The 14,080-nt window shown below is 39.1% G+C and overlaps 1 protein-coding gene across 1 annotated transcript in view; it reads left to right on the top strand.

The window, feature by feature from the left end:
• The first annotated feature begins 3,798 nt into the window (after positions 1 to 3,798).
• The window catches only part of rin1b (Ras and Rab interactor 1b), a 44,767-nt gene continuing 34,485 nt past the window's right edge, over positions 3,799 to 14,080 (top strand). Inside the window, exon 1 of the mRNA XM_085147103.1 lies at positions 3,799 to 4,670. The gene's annotated coding sequence lies outside the window, so the exon portion shown is untranslated. The remainder of the gene's footprint in view (positions 4,671 to 14,080) is intronic.

Below are 14,080 nucleotides of genomic sequence, written 5' to 3'. Positions count from 1 at the left end.
TCTCGACTCCCTATTCTAATAAATCATCCTCTCATTAACCACATGAGCAAAACTGAGGTCCAGTTCTATTTCATACAAGCAGCGCGTTCTGCACCCACAACATTTTCTGTCAGGAAGTTTGTTCACAGCAGCTTATTATGTCTGCAAATCTGGCAGTGAAAGCAAAGATATAAGTCATAACATAAGATATAAGTCTTTTTTACAGTGTGCTTTCACTGTATTGAAGTTTGCAGTGATTCATTCATGCACAGCTCTCTTAAGGTCCCACCACAGCAGTCTGGACCTCGACTGTGTTTGGGGTCATCGTCCTGTTGCATGACCCAGTTTCAGCCAAGCGTAGCAGTAGCAGCTCTTTAGCTGTCAGACTGATGACCTCACATTTGACTCTAGAATATTTTGGTATACAGAGGAGTTCGTGGCTGACTCTTTTAGTGCGTGGTGTCCAGGTCCTGTGGCTGCAAAACAAGCCCAAAACATCACCTCTCCAACATTGTGCCTACAGCTGATATGAGGTGTTTGGTTTCCTCTAAATTTAGTGGTGTGAAACAAACATCTGTACTGTCATGACTTTTATAGATAACTTAGGCCTGTTGGCTCTGAGGTGGAGAGTTTTTTTTACACGGTCTGACCTTGGGGTGAATTTGCTGTGACATCTACTCCTGGGAGGATTGTAGCATTGTGCACTCAAAAAAATGAAATTGGGTGGTTGTTACATGCATAAGATCCAAACTTGTAATTTGAACTAAATAATTCCATGTTTCTATGGTGAACGTAAATAAATCATGTAGCATCTGCATGAAATTCAGCAACTTAATTTGTTCTTGTTGAGATGACATCATATAATCTAGTAAGAGTGGCTGGATCCAGGCAACTAACTGCTCTTACTAGATTCTCACGAAATTCACAAGATCACATTAGATGTCAAACCACAGGAAAATCAGTGGAGTTACAAGAGGCAGACAACCACACCACGTGTATGCTGTTACTATTTCTTACGGTTTAACTTGTCAAGGACAACAACATAAAGCATCATCAAGCATAGCTTTCCTACTTTTGTTAAGTCTGTATTGACAGATTAATGCCATGGTGGTTCGTGCTGTTGCCTCAGAGCAAGAAGATCCTGGGTTCAAATCCACAAAGTGGCGACTTTTTCAGTGGGTTCTCTCTGCGTACTCTGGTTTCCTCCACAGTTAAAAGTCATGCAGTTGTAAGGGTAACTGGTTATTCTATAGAATAACCAGTTACCCTTACAACTGGTTATTCTATAGAATAACCAGTTACCCTTACAACTGGTTATTCTATAGAATAACCAGTTGTTATTCTGTAAGTTAAGGGTAACTGTAAGTTACCCTTACAGTTAACCAGTAAGGGTAACTGGTTATTCTATAGAATAACCAGTTACCCTTACAACTGCATGACTTTTAACTGTGGAGGAAACCAGAGTATGCAGAGAGAACCCACTGAAAAATTCACCACTTTGTGGATTTGAACCCAGGATCTTCTTGCTCTGAGGCAACAGCACGAACCACCATGGCATTAATCTGTCAATACAGACTTAACAAAAGTAGGAAAGCTATGCTTGATGATGCTTTATGTTGTTGTCCTTGACAAGTTAAACCGTAAGAAATAGTAACAGCATACACGTGGTGTGGTTGTCTGCCTCTTGTAACTCCACTGATTTTCCTGTGTTTTTTGTGAGTCGACTCACAAAAATGAAATTGGGTGGTTGTTACATGCATAAGATCCAAACTTGTAAGTTGAACTAAATAATTCCATGTTTCTATGGTGAACGTAATTAAATCATGTAGCATCTGCATGAAATTCAGCAACTTAATTTGTTCTTGTCTAGATGACATCATACAATCTAGTAAAAGCAGTTAGTTGCCTGGATCCAGCCACTCTTACTAGATTGTATGATGTCATCTCAACAAGAACAAATTAAGTTGCTGAATTTCATGCAGATGCTACATGATTTAATTACGTTCACCATAGAAACATGGAATTATTTAGTTCAACTTACAAGTTTGGATCTTATGCATGTAACAACCACCCAATTTCATTTTTTTGAGTGTAAATTGCCCAAAGGTGTTAAAGTGCAAATGATTGTTTGTCTCTGTATGATAGACTAGCGACCTGTCCAGGACGTACCCTGTCCCTCTTGCCCTATCACTTTCGCAGCCCAGATAAAGATAAGAAGATGGGTGGATTGGAAGTTGCTGTAAATCTCTTGAATTTTTTTGTTGAACATTACTTAATATTAATATAACATGTACTACAGACATAAGTTACATTTCATTCATTCAACAAGATTATCACTGGTGTAACAAACAAATATTTTACTAGTTCATGTAACAAGACTGACTTTTGATGTGCCAAAGTGTTTAAACAATATGAGATGGATTTAAATACATTTAATTAGACTAACATGGTGCAAACATGTTGATTGAACAAAAGTCAAATTAATTGAATGTTAATGTTAATATTATGTTAAACCTACACACATATATCGTGTTGACACAACACAATCAAGATGGATTAACATAACATGATTTGTTTAGATGGAATATAAGTGGCAAGATAAAATTACGTTAATCCAATTAATTATTTTTTTGAGTGTGTCTTAATATGCCAATGCTATATTAACACAATGTCAGTTAGTGCAGGTAGTTTAATTAGTGATTCTAAATTACCCATAGGTGTGAGTGGTTGTTGTGTCTCTGTGTTAGCCCTGCCTTAGACTGACAAACTGTCTGGGGTGTACCCCACCTCTTGCACTATGGTACTATGGTCCCTGGGACCCTGATAAGGATAAGCTAAAGATAATGAATGGATGGATGGATAGATGGATGGTACAGCATATGTAAACAAAATAAAAATTGGGCTTATAAAAAGTCATATATGATCAACAGTATCAAAGCATATATAATTAAAATTCAGGACAAGAGTTTTGTGGCACAATGGTGCAATGGTTAGCCCTCTTACCTCGCCGCAGGACGGTATGTGGTTGAAACCTTCTGCTCGACCCAGGTCCGCCTGTGTGGACTTTGCTTGTTATCCCTGTCCCTGTGTGGGCTTCCTCTGGGCACCCCTGCTTCCTCCCACAGTCCACTTTGCTTGTTAGGTTAATGGGTGATTCTAAAGTGGCCGTAGGTGTAGACGTGATCCTGTGTGGTTGCCTGACATGTCTCTTTCCATTAACCCTGTGACAGACTGGTGACTTACTAGAATTTTATTAGCATTTAATCAAGCTCTTTCCATTTTTTTTTTTAGCCTGGTTTATTATCAATGTCAAAATAATGTAGGCTAATGCTTTATTGTATTACAACGGGAAAATCTGGCAACATGCCAGATGCTTTGTCACCCCCAATCCACATACTGAGCATATCAAGTAATAGTTCTTATAGTTAGGTAGTTATAGGTATCCAGTTAGTTAGTTAGTTTCCCATGGCCACATAAAGACACAGTTATAGTTAGTTAGTAATGTGATATAAGTTCTACATTCAGTTTAAACACAGCTCAAGTTGTCAAATGTCAGTTTAGTAAGTTAAACATGTTTATTATTTATGTTCTTTCTGCTTCACATATGTAAAATATTACATCATTCATTAGATATAGAAGAAGGTAAATGTTGTTCAAAGTCACACATAAAGAACCACAACCAAATCTTCACCTGTTTCAGAAAACTTCTGGAGCTTTTTGGCCATGTCGGTGACATAAAGCGCGGACTCTGGCGCCACCTGGCGGCCATTAGCAGAACCACACACCTTCACCTGTAAGAAAAAAAAAAAAAAGATGGATGCAGCAGTCCAGAAATAGCTCTCACAAAAAAGCGCACAGTGCGTCAAAGTCCAGTTCCGGTTATGTGACGCTTCTCACAGCTTCTCCCATGGTCACACACACGCAGTTTTATAAAGAGCTGTGTTATTTCTGATCGTTTAGTCTCTGTGGGAAAATGCAAATTGTTTCAATTAGCATTTTCAGGACCTTTGCGCGCTTTCTCTTCCACCTGAACTGCGCGTTATATACTCAAGGGCTTCATTAGGGGAACAGAAGTGGGACGATTCGCTGCCTTTCTGCAGTAAAAAGTCTGTTTATAATATTTTTACGCTATTTTCTTGGTTATATCACAGATTTAAAAACGTGCCTTGTGTCCCCTAAAAGACAAATGATTTCGTCTTTTATAGTTTGCACTGGTGCTGTCTCCTTCATGGAGTCCATCAACCTCACGAGAACATAACAAAAGGCTTAAAGTTTTGTGAGGCTCCTGCATTATTACACGGGAAACGCCCTTTATTAAATATCGTGTCCACTATGTCAAAAAAAAAAGTGGATTTACAAGCAGAATATTTTCCCTGGCATGGTGTGATTTGGATTGGTGTGAGTGAGTGAGTGTCAGAGTCAGGGAGGCGGGAGGGGGGGCACACAGTGTGTCTCTGCTGTGACTGTGTATCACTTCAGATGCTCAGACAGAATTAAAAATGCGCTCCTCCGCCTTGTCGCCGGTGTTGTGCGCATTTTCTTGACAAGCCCGTGTTCCCACAGCATGGTGCTCGGACTCGGAGGCTCGGCACCCTCTTCGTACATAACCATCAAACTCTCGCGGACGCTTAATTAAGACAGCAGACTGCGCACAGCGCCCCGCAGCACCTGTTCCCACCTTCAGATAGAAGGTAAGTTTGTTTTTGTTTTTTTGGAATCGAAATTTGCGTTAAAAAGAAAAAGGGAGACAGGTGTGACTGGCTGTGAAGATGCATAAAAATAAATAAATAAAATTAAGACTGCGCGAAGTTGAAAAAAAAAAAGGAAGAGGTAGTTCCTGGAGAGTTGGCACATGCAGCACAGCTCCAGGCTCCAGTAGCTGTATTAATATTTTCTCCTCCCTTTTGAAGGTCCCCTTTCTCTTCTCAAGTTCAAAGCGCGTCGGCGTTTGTTGTTTAACGTAGTTTCCGGTCAGCAGGGGACGTCTCGGTAAACAATGCAGCTCGGTGATTCACGCGTGTGGGTCCCCTCGACATTAAAGTTTTTGCCAATTAATCAATTAGCGATTAGGACGGTCGGAAAGCGTTGGTGCAGGGGGGCGGGTGGGAGTGAGGCTGATGCACGACCCAAAGCTCAAAGTGGAGGTTTCATGAAATTAATATGGATGTTTTTTTTTTACATGATAATAACAGTTTGGGTGTAGGTGTTCATTATTCTCAGCCACAGGTCTGCACTGTGTACTTGGGCTGTTCCTCCTTCAACTTTACTGATGGTTTTTCCTTCTGTCTCTCAGTGGTTGTGCTGCAGATTTCTCTGTGTACAGCCTGAAAATTTCAAATTACCATATTACCTCAGACAAGCAGAAGTTCAGGGCGTTTTTTCCCCCAGATTTCCTCCAGCACCTAATCAAACCAGCCACCCACGAGAAGTAATGCAAATTTTCATCTCTGCAGGTTTTGGAGGTGAACTAATGACCATCCATCCACCCATCCATCTGCCTGGCTTTCTTTTCTTTTCTTTCTTTTCTTTTCTTTCTTTTTTTTTTTGGTTGAACTGCACCTTCACGAGGCATGCCAGTGTTCAATTAGCCACTCAGACTTTTATTTTTGAAGTATCTTGATCTCCTGTCTCCCCTCAGAGGGCAAAGTGAATGTAATCTCACACCAATGGACTGTTACATAACTTTAAAACTGAAGTGCCATCCTGCCTGCGTAGGAGTAGATGTGATGTTCCCACTTCCTCGCTGTTGTTTTGCTCGTTAATTCTGAGAGGCGCATTACTGTAAGTGGCGTTTTGTGACTTTACATGACTGCTGTTTTTTTTTTTTAAAAAAAACAGTTTTTATTTATTATTTTTTTAAGACCCCCACCCTTCTTTTAAATGCAGATGCAGATGAGGCTACGAGCATTACTGATTGCTTTGCGAGTCGTTGCTGTGATTATGCCGTCCTACCTACAAGAAGTCTGTGATTGCTGAATGGTGGACTGACATGTTGATTTTGACCAAATGTGTGCGTATATATTTATGTGTGTGTAGGGGGAGGGGGGCTGCTTTCTGCCCTGTGTTGTGTAGGAGGAGTGCGATCGCAGAGTGCCCAGGCATGACGCTCAGAGCTGTTGGACAGAGTTCAGTCCTTTGCTGAGCAGCCTGTCCTCTGTGCTGGAAACGGTGCGCAGACAGACACATTACAGTAACCTGACTCATGTATATGGCAGGCTTCCCCTCTTCACTGCTAAGAAATTGTGTCATCACCTTGAAACACAAGAGAGAAAAAACAGAAAAAAAGGTGCTCACTCCTGAAGTAAACGTCCACCATTTTGAAAAGTCTGGCAGATATATAAGGATTGCTGGCACAGGAGACAGTTTCTCCGCTGAGAGCAGTTTCTTACTGTTCAGTTAGAGGCTATTTTGGGCACCAAATCAAAACTTTATTAAAGATGTAATTAGTTTTTTGTTTTTTTTAGATATCAACCATTTCCCATCAGTGTGTCCCAGCAGTATAATCAAGTTAAGCTGCACTAACTTAGGATGTAGACGCTCGCTTTCCAATGCGAACGCCTTCTCCAGTCAGCTTGAGTCAGATTCATTTAAATGCACAGTAGGGCAGGGCAGCACTTTACAGGAAAACAAATTGTCAGTAGCACCCAATGCTTCATGCAATGTGATACGAGTAAAAAAGGTTGCATTTTTTGTAAGTATATGCAAAATGGGGAAAATACTTACTCCTTATCCAACCACGGTCGTGACAGTGCTGCTGGAGCTGTTGTCTTTATTGGAGAGGTGAGGTATCACCATGAATAGGTCGCCACCCCAACACCCTCAGGTCTTAACAGAGAGAACTTAAAGCACAACTATGATAATTTTTGTATGGAAACAGCAGATGTTTATGATATTATCTCACTGGTATAGCTCTCTGTTTATAGCTTCATATTAACCACAATAACAGTAAACAGACACACAAACAAGAACACAGCTTCTAATCTCCTCTTAATAATTAGTGCCAATCATTTGTAGAAAAAACACATTTTCTTTGCATCCATAAGCTTGAAGTTTCAATGGATCTTCTCAGAAGCTTGAGTCCCAATTTCCAGGTATTATCTCAAAACCTTGACTTGCTAACGCAAAACGTCTGAGTAAAAAACTTGAAATTAGACAATAACCATAAATTATGACTTACAGATGCCAAAAAGTGTTTTAGTTTGTCAGCGGCAGAAACAAACTTCAAGTGAGAGTGGTCTACCGGTGGTCGAAACACGTCTTTAATGATGTCATTGATCTTTATCGGTGTCAGTACTTCTCATTAAGGGTAGAGGGGAGGTCCCCAGATGTCGTCTTTATCAGTTAAGAATGATTGCTGCATTCGTAATGTTATGGTAAAGCTTCGCCTGCATCTAAAGAGGCAGCAGAAAATAACACGCCTACATAACCACTTGAAAGAAACCATCACAGAAGTGATCACTTTTGTCGTACTGCACACGTGCACTCCTCTAACTCGCAACTAATATGTAGTATTAACAAGTAAAAGGTCACGGACACGTGACAAATTACAGAGTGACTTTTTATAATAAAAGATATATCCCCAAATTACCACCTCTATTGGTTTTTAGGTTGAAATTAATCAGTTCCACCTCAACAAGTTATTGACAGATGGAGTTCTGAAAAACAACATTCTGCGTTCGAAGTACAAATACTCCAAAACCGATAAGACATGATGTGATCAGAAGCTCTGCACTGCCTCATATTCATTACCTCCTGGTTAAGACCACAGATCCCACTCTGTCTCCTCACTGTTAGGGTACCGTATGCACCACAGCACTGATGGAGTGGATGTAAAACAGCAGGATTTGGAGGATATCGTTCAGTTACTGTTTCATGCAGTGTAATTAAATTAGGAAGTGTGTTGCTATAGTCCTAATATAGGTGTGTTTCTTAGGCAACCTGACAGCTTTTTCTCTCAGGTTTGAGCATGTCTGGTGGATAAATGCTCCAAGGTAGATGTTCAAGACGAGAGGTTTAGGGCTTACGTACACTGACTCAACAAAACATCACGAAATGTAAAAGATTTGAATTTGGTTTACGGATTAAAGACGACGAGTTTGCTAAATCTGACTCCTTAAATATGTCAAAAAACATATAGTTGACTGTTTTTATTTTTAGGTTTATTGTGACAGGACTTTAAAAAAAAAAATCAGTAGGGGTTGTTTAATAGAGCAGAACTTGAAAACCAACAGATCTGGTTTGTCGTCCTCCTTCCCTGGCTTCTTCAGAGAGAGTACAGTATTAATGCAGGCTTTTGTCCTCTTGTGGTCACTCTAACACAATCTGAAAATGAAAGATGAAAGTGATCCCTCTTTGTCGTTGTCAAGTCCGCGCTCGTGAGATTAAATCCACGGTAGATATCGCAGTAAAGCCGGGGAATTTAAATACTAACCAAATGTATGGACGCACATGCACGCACTAAAGTCTTATCAGCAAAATAATAGTTTAGGAAACATTTTTAGTCCTAACTCTAACATGATCGTCTAGTTTGAGGTTTCTTTGGGGGAAGGTGTTTGATAGAATAAAACTAAACTTCCTAAACTTCCTAAAGTTCCTAATCAAAGTCTTAAAAAGCTGCTAAAACTGCTTTTAGCACAAAGTCTACGAGACGCTATATCTACTCAATCAATATCTTCTCCAAAGACCCCTGACAAAACTCAACTTTTAGAGATATTATTCACTCCCGCTTATGGAAAAACCTCTGACATTACCTAACAGTCCTTTACAAAAAATACCATTTTGTATGAAGAGCTCCTCATGCATCATTAGTTACACTGTGAATCACGCAGTCATGCAGAGGTCAAGCAACACCAGAAAAAAGGAGGAACTGCGATGCTGAAAAGACTTTTTTTAAGGGTATGGATCCTATTATTTCCAAGCACATTTTGGATCGCAGCTTTAACCGCAGTTCGGGATAAAGAGAGATTAAGAAGGAGAGGAGAGGTGTTTCGCCTTGTTTTTGCTGAAAGCGGTGTGAGAAAATCTGGCAGTCGCGTGGTGAGATTCCAGTTGTTATGTGTTTTTGAGAAGTGACAACGGCAAAGTGACAGCATCTTGAAGAAAGTTGGTTTCCAGTTTTCGTGGGAGACAAGTGAATGTGGCCGGGCTGTTATCCTGGCAACTTTTCCAGCTCTTATTATGAGGAAAATGCAAGATTCAGTGACCTGTTCAGATGGACAACTTTGGCACTCCAAATCGAGTACAGGCTTTCCAGATAAGCTCCAAAACACCGTGGGAAAAAGACACAGTAAATAAGATTTGCAGTAAATTAAAACCTCAGTCAAAACTTTATCCACTGATTAATTGTATATAAATAATAATAGTCACTGCTCACATTAGTCCACACTTTTTAGACTTTCTCAAAGCTGATGACGACCACTTACTTAGTTTTGTTGTGGGACCACAGACTGTATTTAAAAATAGATGAGGCCACTGTGACGCCACCTACAACCTTGTGAAGAAAAAGAAGTTTTCTGGGGGACATGAACTTAACATTCTGAAGACAAAATTATCTTTTGTTTTACTTTTTTTTTTTTTTTTTACATTTTACAAAAATTCTGACAGTTTTGAGACATATTTACAGACACTGAAGTTAAGATAACAAACAGAAATATTGGAATGTCTGCTTGTTCGTGATTTTCTTCTTTTGTGTTTTGTTTGTTTTTGTGCACAGCCAGGATTGTTGGTTGGCATCTCTGACGGGCTTTTCCTGTGCTGCGTCACATATTTGGATGAGTGGTTTGAATATGAATTTACCCGCTAATACTACCAAGCTTAGTTAGCAAGGTGCATGGATAGCTCATGAGTCACTCAGAAAAAAGCAGCATACATGTCTAATGTGGGCTCCAGCACGTTTTCTTTGTGGACCAGCTGAAGTCAGCTGACTGCTGGCTCTGAGGTTTCCTCCTCCTCCTGGAGTCACCCAGCTGCATCCTACACTATATGAGTAGATGTTATATGAGGCATCATGAATGCTTTCCAAATCCTAGCTAATAAAAAGACAGCAAAAGGGTGAAATATCAGCTAAAATTCATGTTGATGACTCCTACCAAAGTTCTTCTGGAAGAAGGTCCTGTTACTCAGCGGCTGCACTGAAACATTTTGAAGCATTATTAAATTAAACTTTAAATTTAAACCAGGATATTAAAAAATGCACAGATTCACTCATAACTGATTAAAAACATATTTTAAAAGTTTGCTTACTTTTACCACAAATAAGACTTTAGAAGGTTTTTCCTCTTTAAGCTTAACCACTACTGATAAAAATGCTTTCAGTAAAGATCAGATTTTATTGGTTTAGTTTTGAGCTCTTTGATTGGTCCTTCTTGGGTTTATTGGCCAATAGCTGTTCTTCTACAGTATTATGCAGCGTGGTCAAAACTTAGTGGATTGACAGTAGCTAAAGTCTGTTTTGAGGATGCGTAAATGCACTCACGTAAGTTTATTCATTTGTTATTTATAATCAATATTAGAGAATACTAGATATCAATAACTTTATTTCTTGTGTATATTTTTTCTTAAATGTCGAAACTTGCTAGTCTGGGTGGTATGCTAACCACTGTTTGGTCAGTCAAATTAATGTGTACATTTCTGAAGAACATTTATATTAGTTATATGTAAATAGTCTATAAATACTGTTTACATGTCTACAAGCATTCAAATAACATATCAGAATATTGTAGTTACGAAATAAACATTTAGGATTACCTTAGGTTAAAGTTTATTTGTATTTAGAAAATGCTTTCTATGGGCCTTTGGTGTCCTCTGGTGACACATGCAAAATAGATTGGTCACCTGGGAAACGGATGTACTTTATTTTTTTGTCATTTTTGTTCTTTATTTGTGGCCAGAATACAAATACGCATATAGTACCATTGTGTACTACATGCCTGTAGTGGTTTTAATTATTTGAACTTTCAAGGCATACCTCCTGTTGCAAAATTCTCACACAAAATTTTATTCCAAATTATTTTAGTGCCGTTTCTGTTTCTTTCAATGTCTCTCATAATAGCCAGGAACTAACCTGCCAGTTACCAAGGATACCACAGCCTGACCTGCAGCCGTTTAACATCAATCACTTTAAAATGTACCACAATATTGTATACGATATGAAAAAAACTCAACTCCAACAGCACATCACATTATGTAAGCTTTAAATTTCCTATTTAAATGTTTCTTCTTATTTTAATTATTTAATTATTCTTTATTATTTTTTAGGGTTAATGACTGCGGTAAATGTGTACTATAATTATACTCCTAATGTTTTTTCAGTCTAAATGTGCTTTTATAGATAGTTTTAATAGGAGGACTTCAATACTGTGGATTATTTTTTTCATCTCTTATGTTTAAATCACGGTTCATTTTATTTCTCTGCCTGAATGTGCATACTTATCCAATTTGGGATCCGTATCAAATCTAAAAATATCCTATATTAGATTTACACCTCATAATAACTGCAGTCTCCACACCTCATATTTGCTCTTTTCAGTGCTAAACACGCAATTATTCACGCCAAATTATCCTGAATTCAAATAATCATAAGATTTTAACATGCATTATATACCTAAAGCTGCCATCAACAAAAGCTGAATGATTATAGGTTGCAGGCTGACCTCTGTGTCACACTATGGAGCAAAAATAGAACAGTTAAATGATTTGACATCATAATGGATCACATTTAGCTTTTCTCTCATTACACACACACACAGACACACATCTCTGGTCTGACAGAACTATTTGTGATAATGCTCCTTCTGAATCACCACATCAGTTAACCGATATGCTTCTAAAATTATGAAAATTCACAGTTATGCTAACAGTCCTTCTTCTCTCCTACAGCCCAAGTGTTGCTTCTGACTCATACTAATGCCTTTGTACTACTTCGTCATGCACGCACACATACAAACAACACACAGCTCTCACTTCCTTGTCACTGGCCCTGAGTGCCTTTGCTATGCCGCTTATGCAGCAGGCATCAAAACGGACACCTGTCATCAGTCAGCAGGCCCCTGTGCCCACTGTTGCCCCCTGTGGATACTTATAGCCCACTGCAATTATGTTGTTCCATTAGTCATCCTACGCATGCAGTGATGGGCTGCTGGCTATACTTATCCACTGTCATGGTCACTCTTATGCAAATGAGAGATTTTACAGACTGATGAGAGAGTGGCTGGCGTCAAAGCAAGAATTTATGCTGAACCTTAAGTACACAGTTGTTAGTCTGATTTGTGTTTGAGTTTAGAACTACCTCTGCTCGACATGTTAAGGCTTCAACTATTATGAAGTTAGAGTTGGCGTATACTGTGTATATAATAGTGTGTAGTTACATTCATGTAGATAGACCACTGGCCACTGTTCATAAATCCAGCAATGTGGCCGCCATATTGGCCAGAAATAACAAATATAAATTCATCGCAATACATTAATGCCTGTACACATTTTTCCTGCCACCATCCTCTTCAGAGTAGGAAAATCTTTTCTGCTGCAGCAGCAAGACACATTGTCTGAAATGACAAGAGAAGAGGTGTTGTGGTGACAGTGGGTTGCAAAGAGGCTTGCTATAAGCAGCAACTGATGTGAGCTAAAATGACTCAAATAGCACGTTCTACGCTACATTTGTCAACTGCAACTGCACCTACAGCTGATTTGGGTTAGCACGGAGATCAGCTGATCTGCTGAGAGTGCATTTGAGCCTGACCTGCTGGAGTGAATGCTATACAGGTGAGGACAGCTATTAGGCCTATGAATTTTAGATTTTTTGTCAAAAGTCATTTTTAACAGTTAAGGTATGGTCGACATAGTATTTCTAAACATTCTACTTTTCTTTAAGCATTTCAAGAATGAATGAATTTTTTTTCTACATAATTACAGAAAAAATTAGAGGTTTATTGAGCCATAGCACAAACCTCTACTGTGCAATGATGTGGTTTAACTTTGTGATGCTCAAAACTTCACAAAACGTTTTGCTCAAATCAAACTAAAAGTAACGCTTATCTTTTATTTAACACACAGTATAAAAAAAACCAGCATGGGTTTGAGCTATTTCTTGAAAACGCATCATGTCAAAAGCAAAAGAAGTCAGTTTAGACAGTTTAAACCTGGCAGAGGTGGGAAGCCAAAGATTTCAAAGACTCTGGAAAGAAAACTATTGACTACTGACTGATTAAAGGACCACCTGGCACATATTATGTACACTGGAAGTGTGGCACAAGATTTCAGATGACCCAAAAACTAGGTCTCTTTGGCCACAGAGATGCTGCTTATGTTTGGAGAAAGAAGAGAGAGGAAAACAACTCCACAGTGAAACATGGTGGAGTATTATGTTGTGGGGATGCTTCAGAAGATCTGGAACTGGGAATCTTGTCAAGATGGAAGGAATCATGATGAAAGAAGGATATGTGAAGCTTCAGAAAGAAAAACCCATGAAACAAGAATGGCCTGGGATTGCTGAAGAGACGGAAGTGATACTTACTGAAAACGACAACAAACGACTGCAGGCTGTTATCCAGCAAAAAGAAAGCACAACTGACTTTCAGCATCAGGGAGGTCAAATGGGGAACGTAAAGTAATGTAAGCATCTATAATAAAACTAGGATGTTTGGAAAAGCTGTGTTAAAAGTTTCTTGCTCTGTTTAACAGAACTTGGGAAAAATACATTTTCTGTATGTGATTAATAAATGTGCACAATAACCTGTTAATTCTTATTATTAGTCATGTTAATTTGTCAATGGTAAGCTGCTATAAATGCGCAGAAATCTGTGCATCCAGTGGATTTCTCAGAGCTGCAACATCAGCGCATATCCATGAAATGTAATGTCCCCGCCAAATGTAAAATCTGTAGAAGATGATTTTAAAAAAAGTGAATTTCCAGCGCCTGCTTATCAAAGACTCCAGATGGAAACACCGTATGTAGGATGTAACAATGAGCAAAGTGCACGGCACTGCTATCTGCTTTCAGCATTACTATCACTGCATGTTTATTGGCTGGGGTTTACATTTGTGAGAACTCGGTGGATTTCACTCGGTGTGGCAGAAGCTGAAGGCAGCGTAGCCGCATCAGCTC

Source organism: Neolamprologus multifasciatus, chromosome 3, assembly GCF_963576455.1.
Source record: "Neolamprologus multifasciatus chromosome 3, fNeoMul1.2, whole genome shotgun sequence".
Classification (NCBI taxonomy): Eukaryota; Metazoa; Chordata; class Actinopteri; order Cichliformes; family Cichlidae; genus Neolamprologus; species Neolamprologus multifasciatus.
The sequence above is the reverse complement of the archived record's forward strand: the minus strand, read 5'-3'. Positions and strand labels throughout refer to the sequence as shown.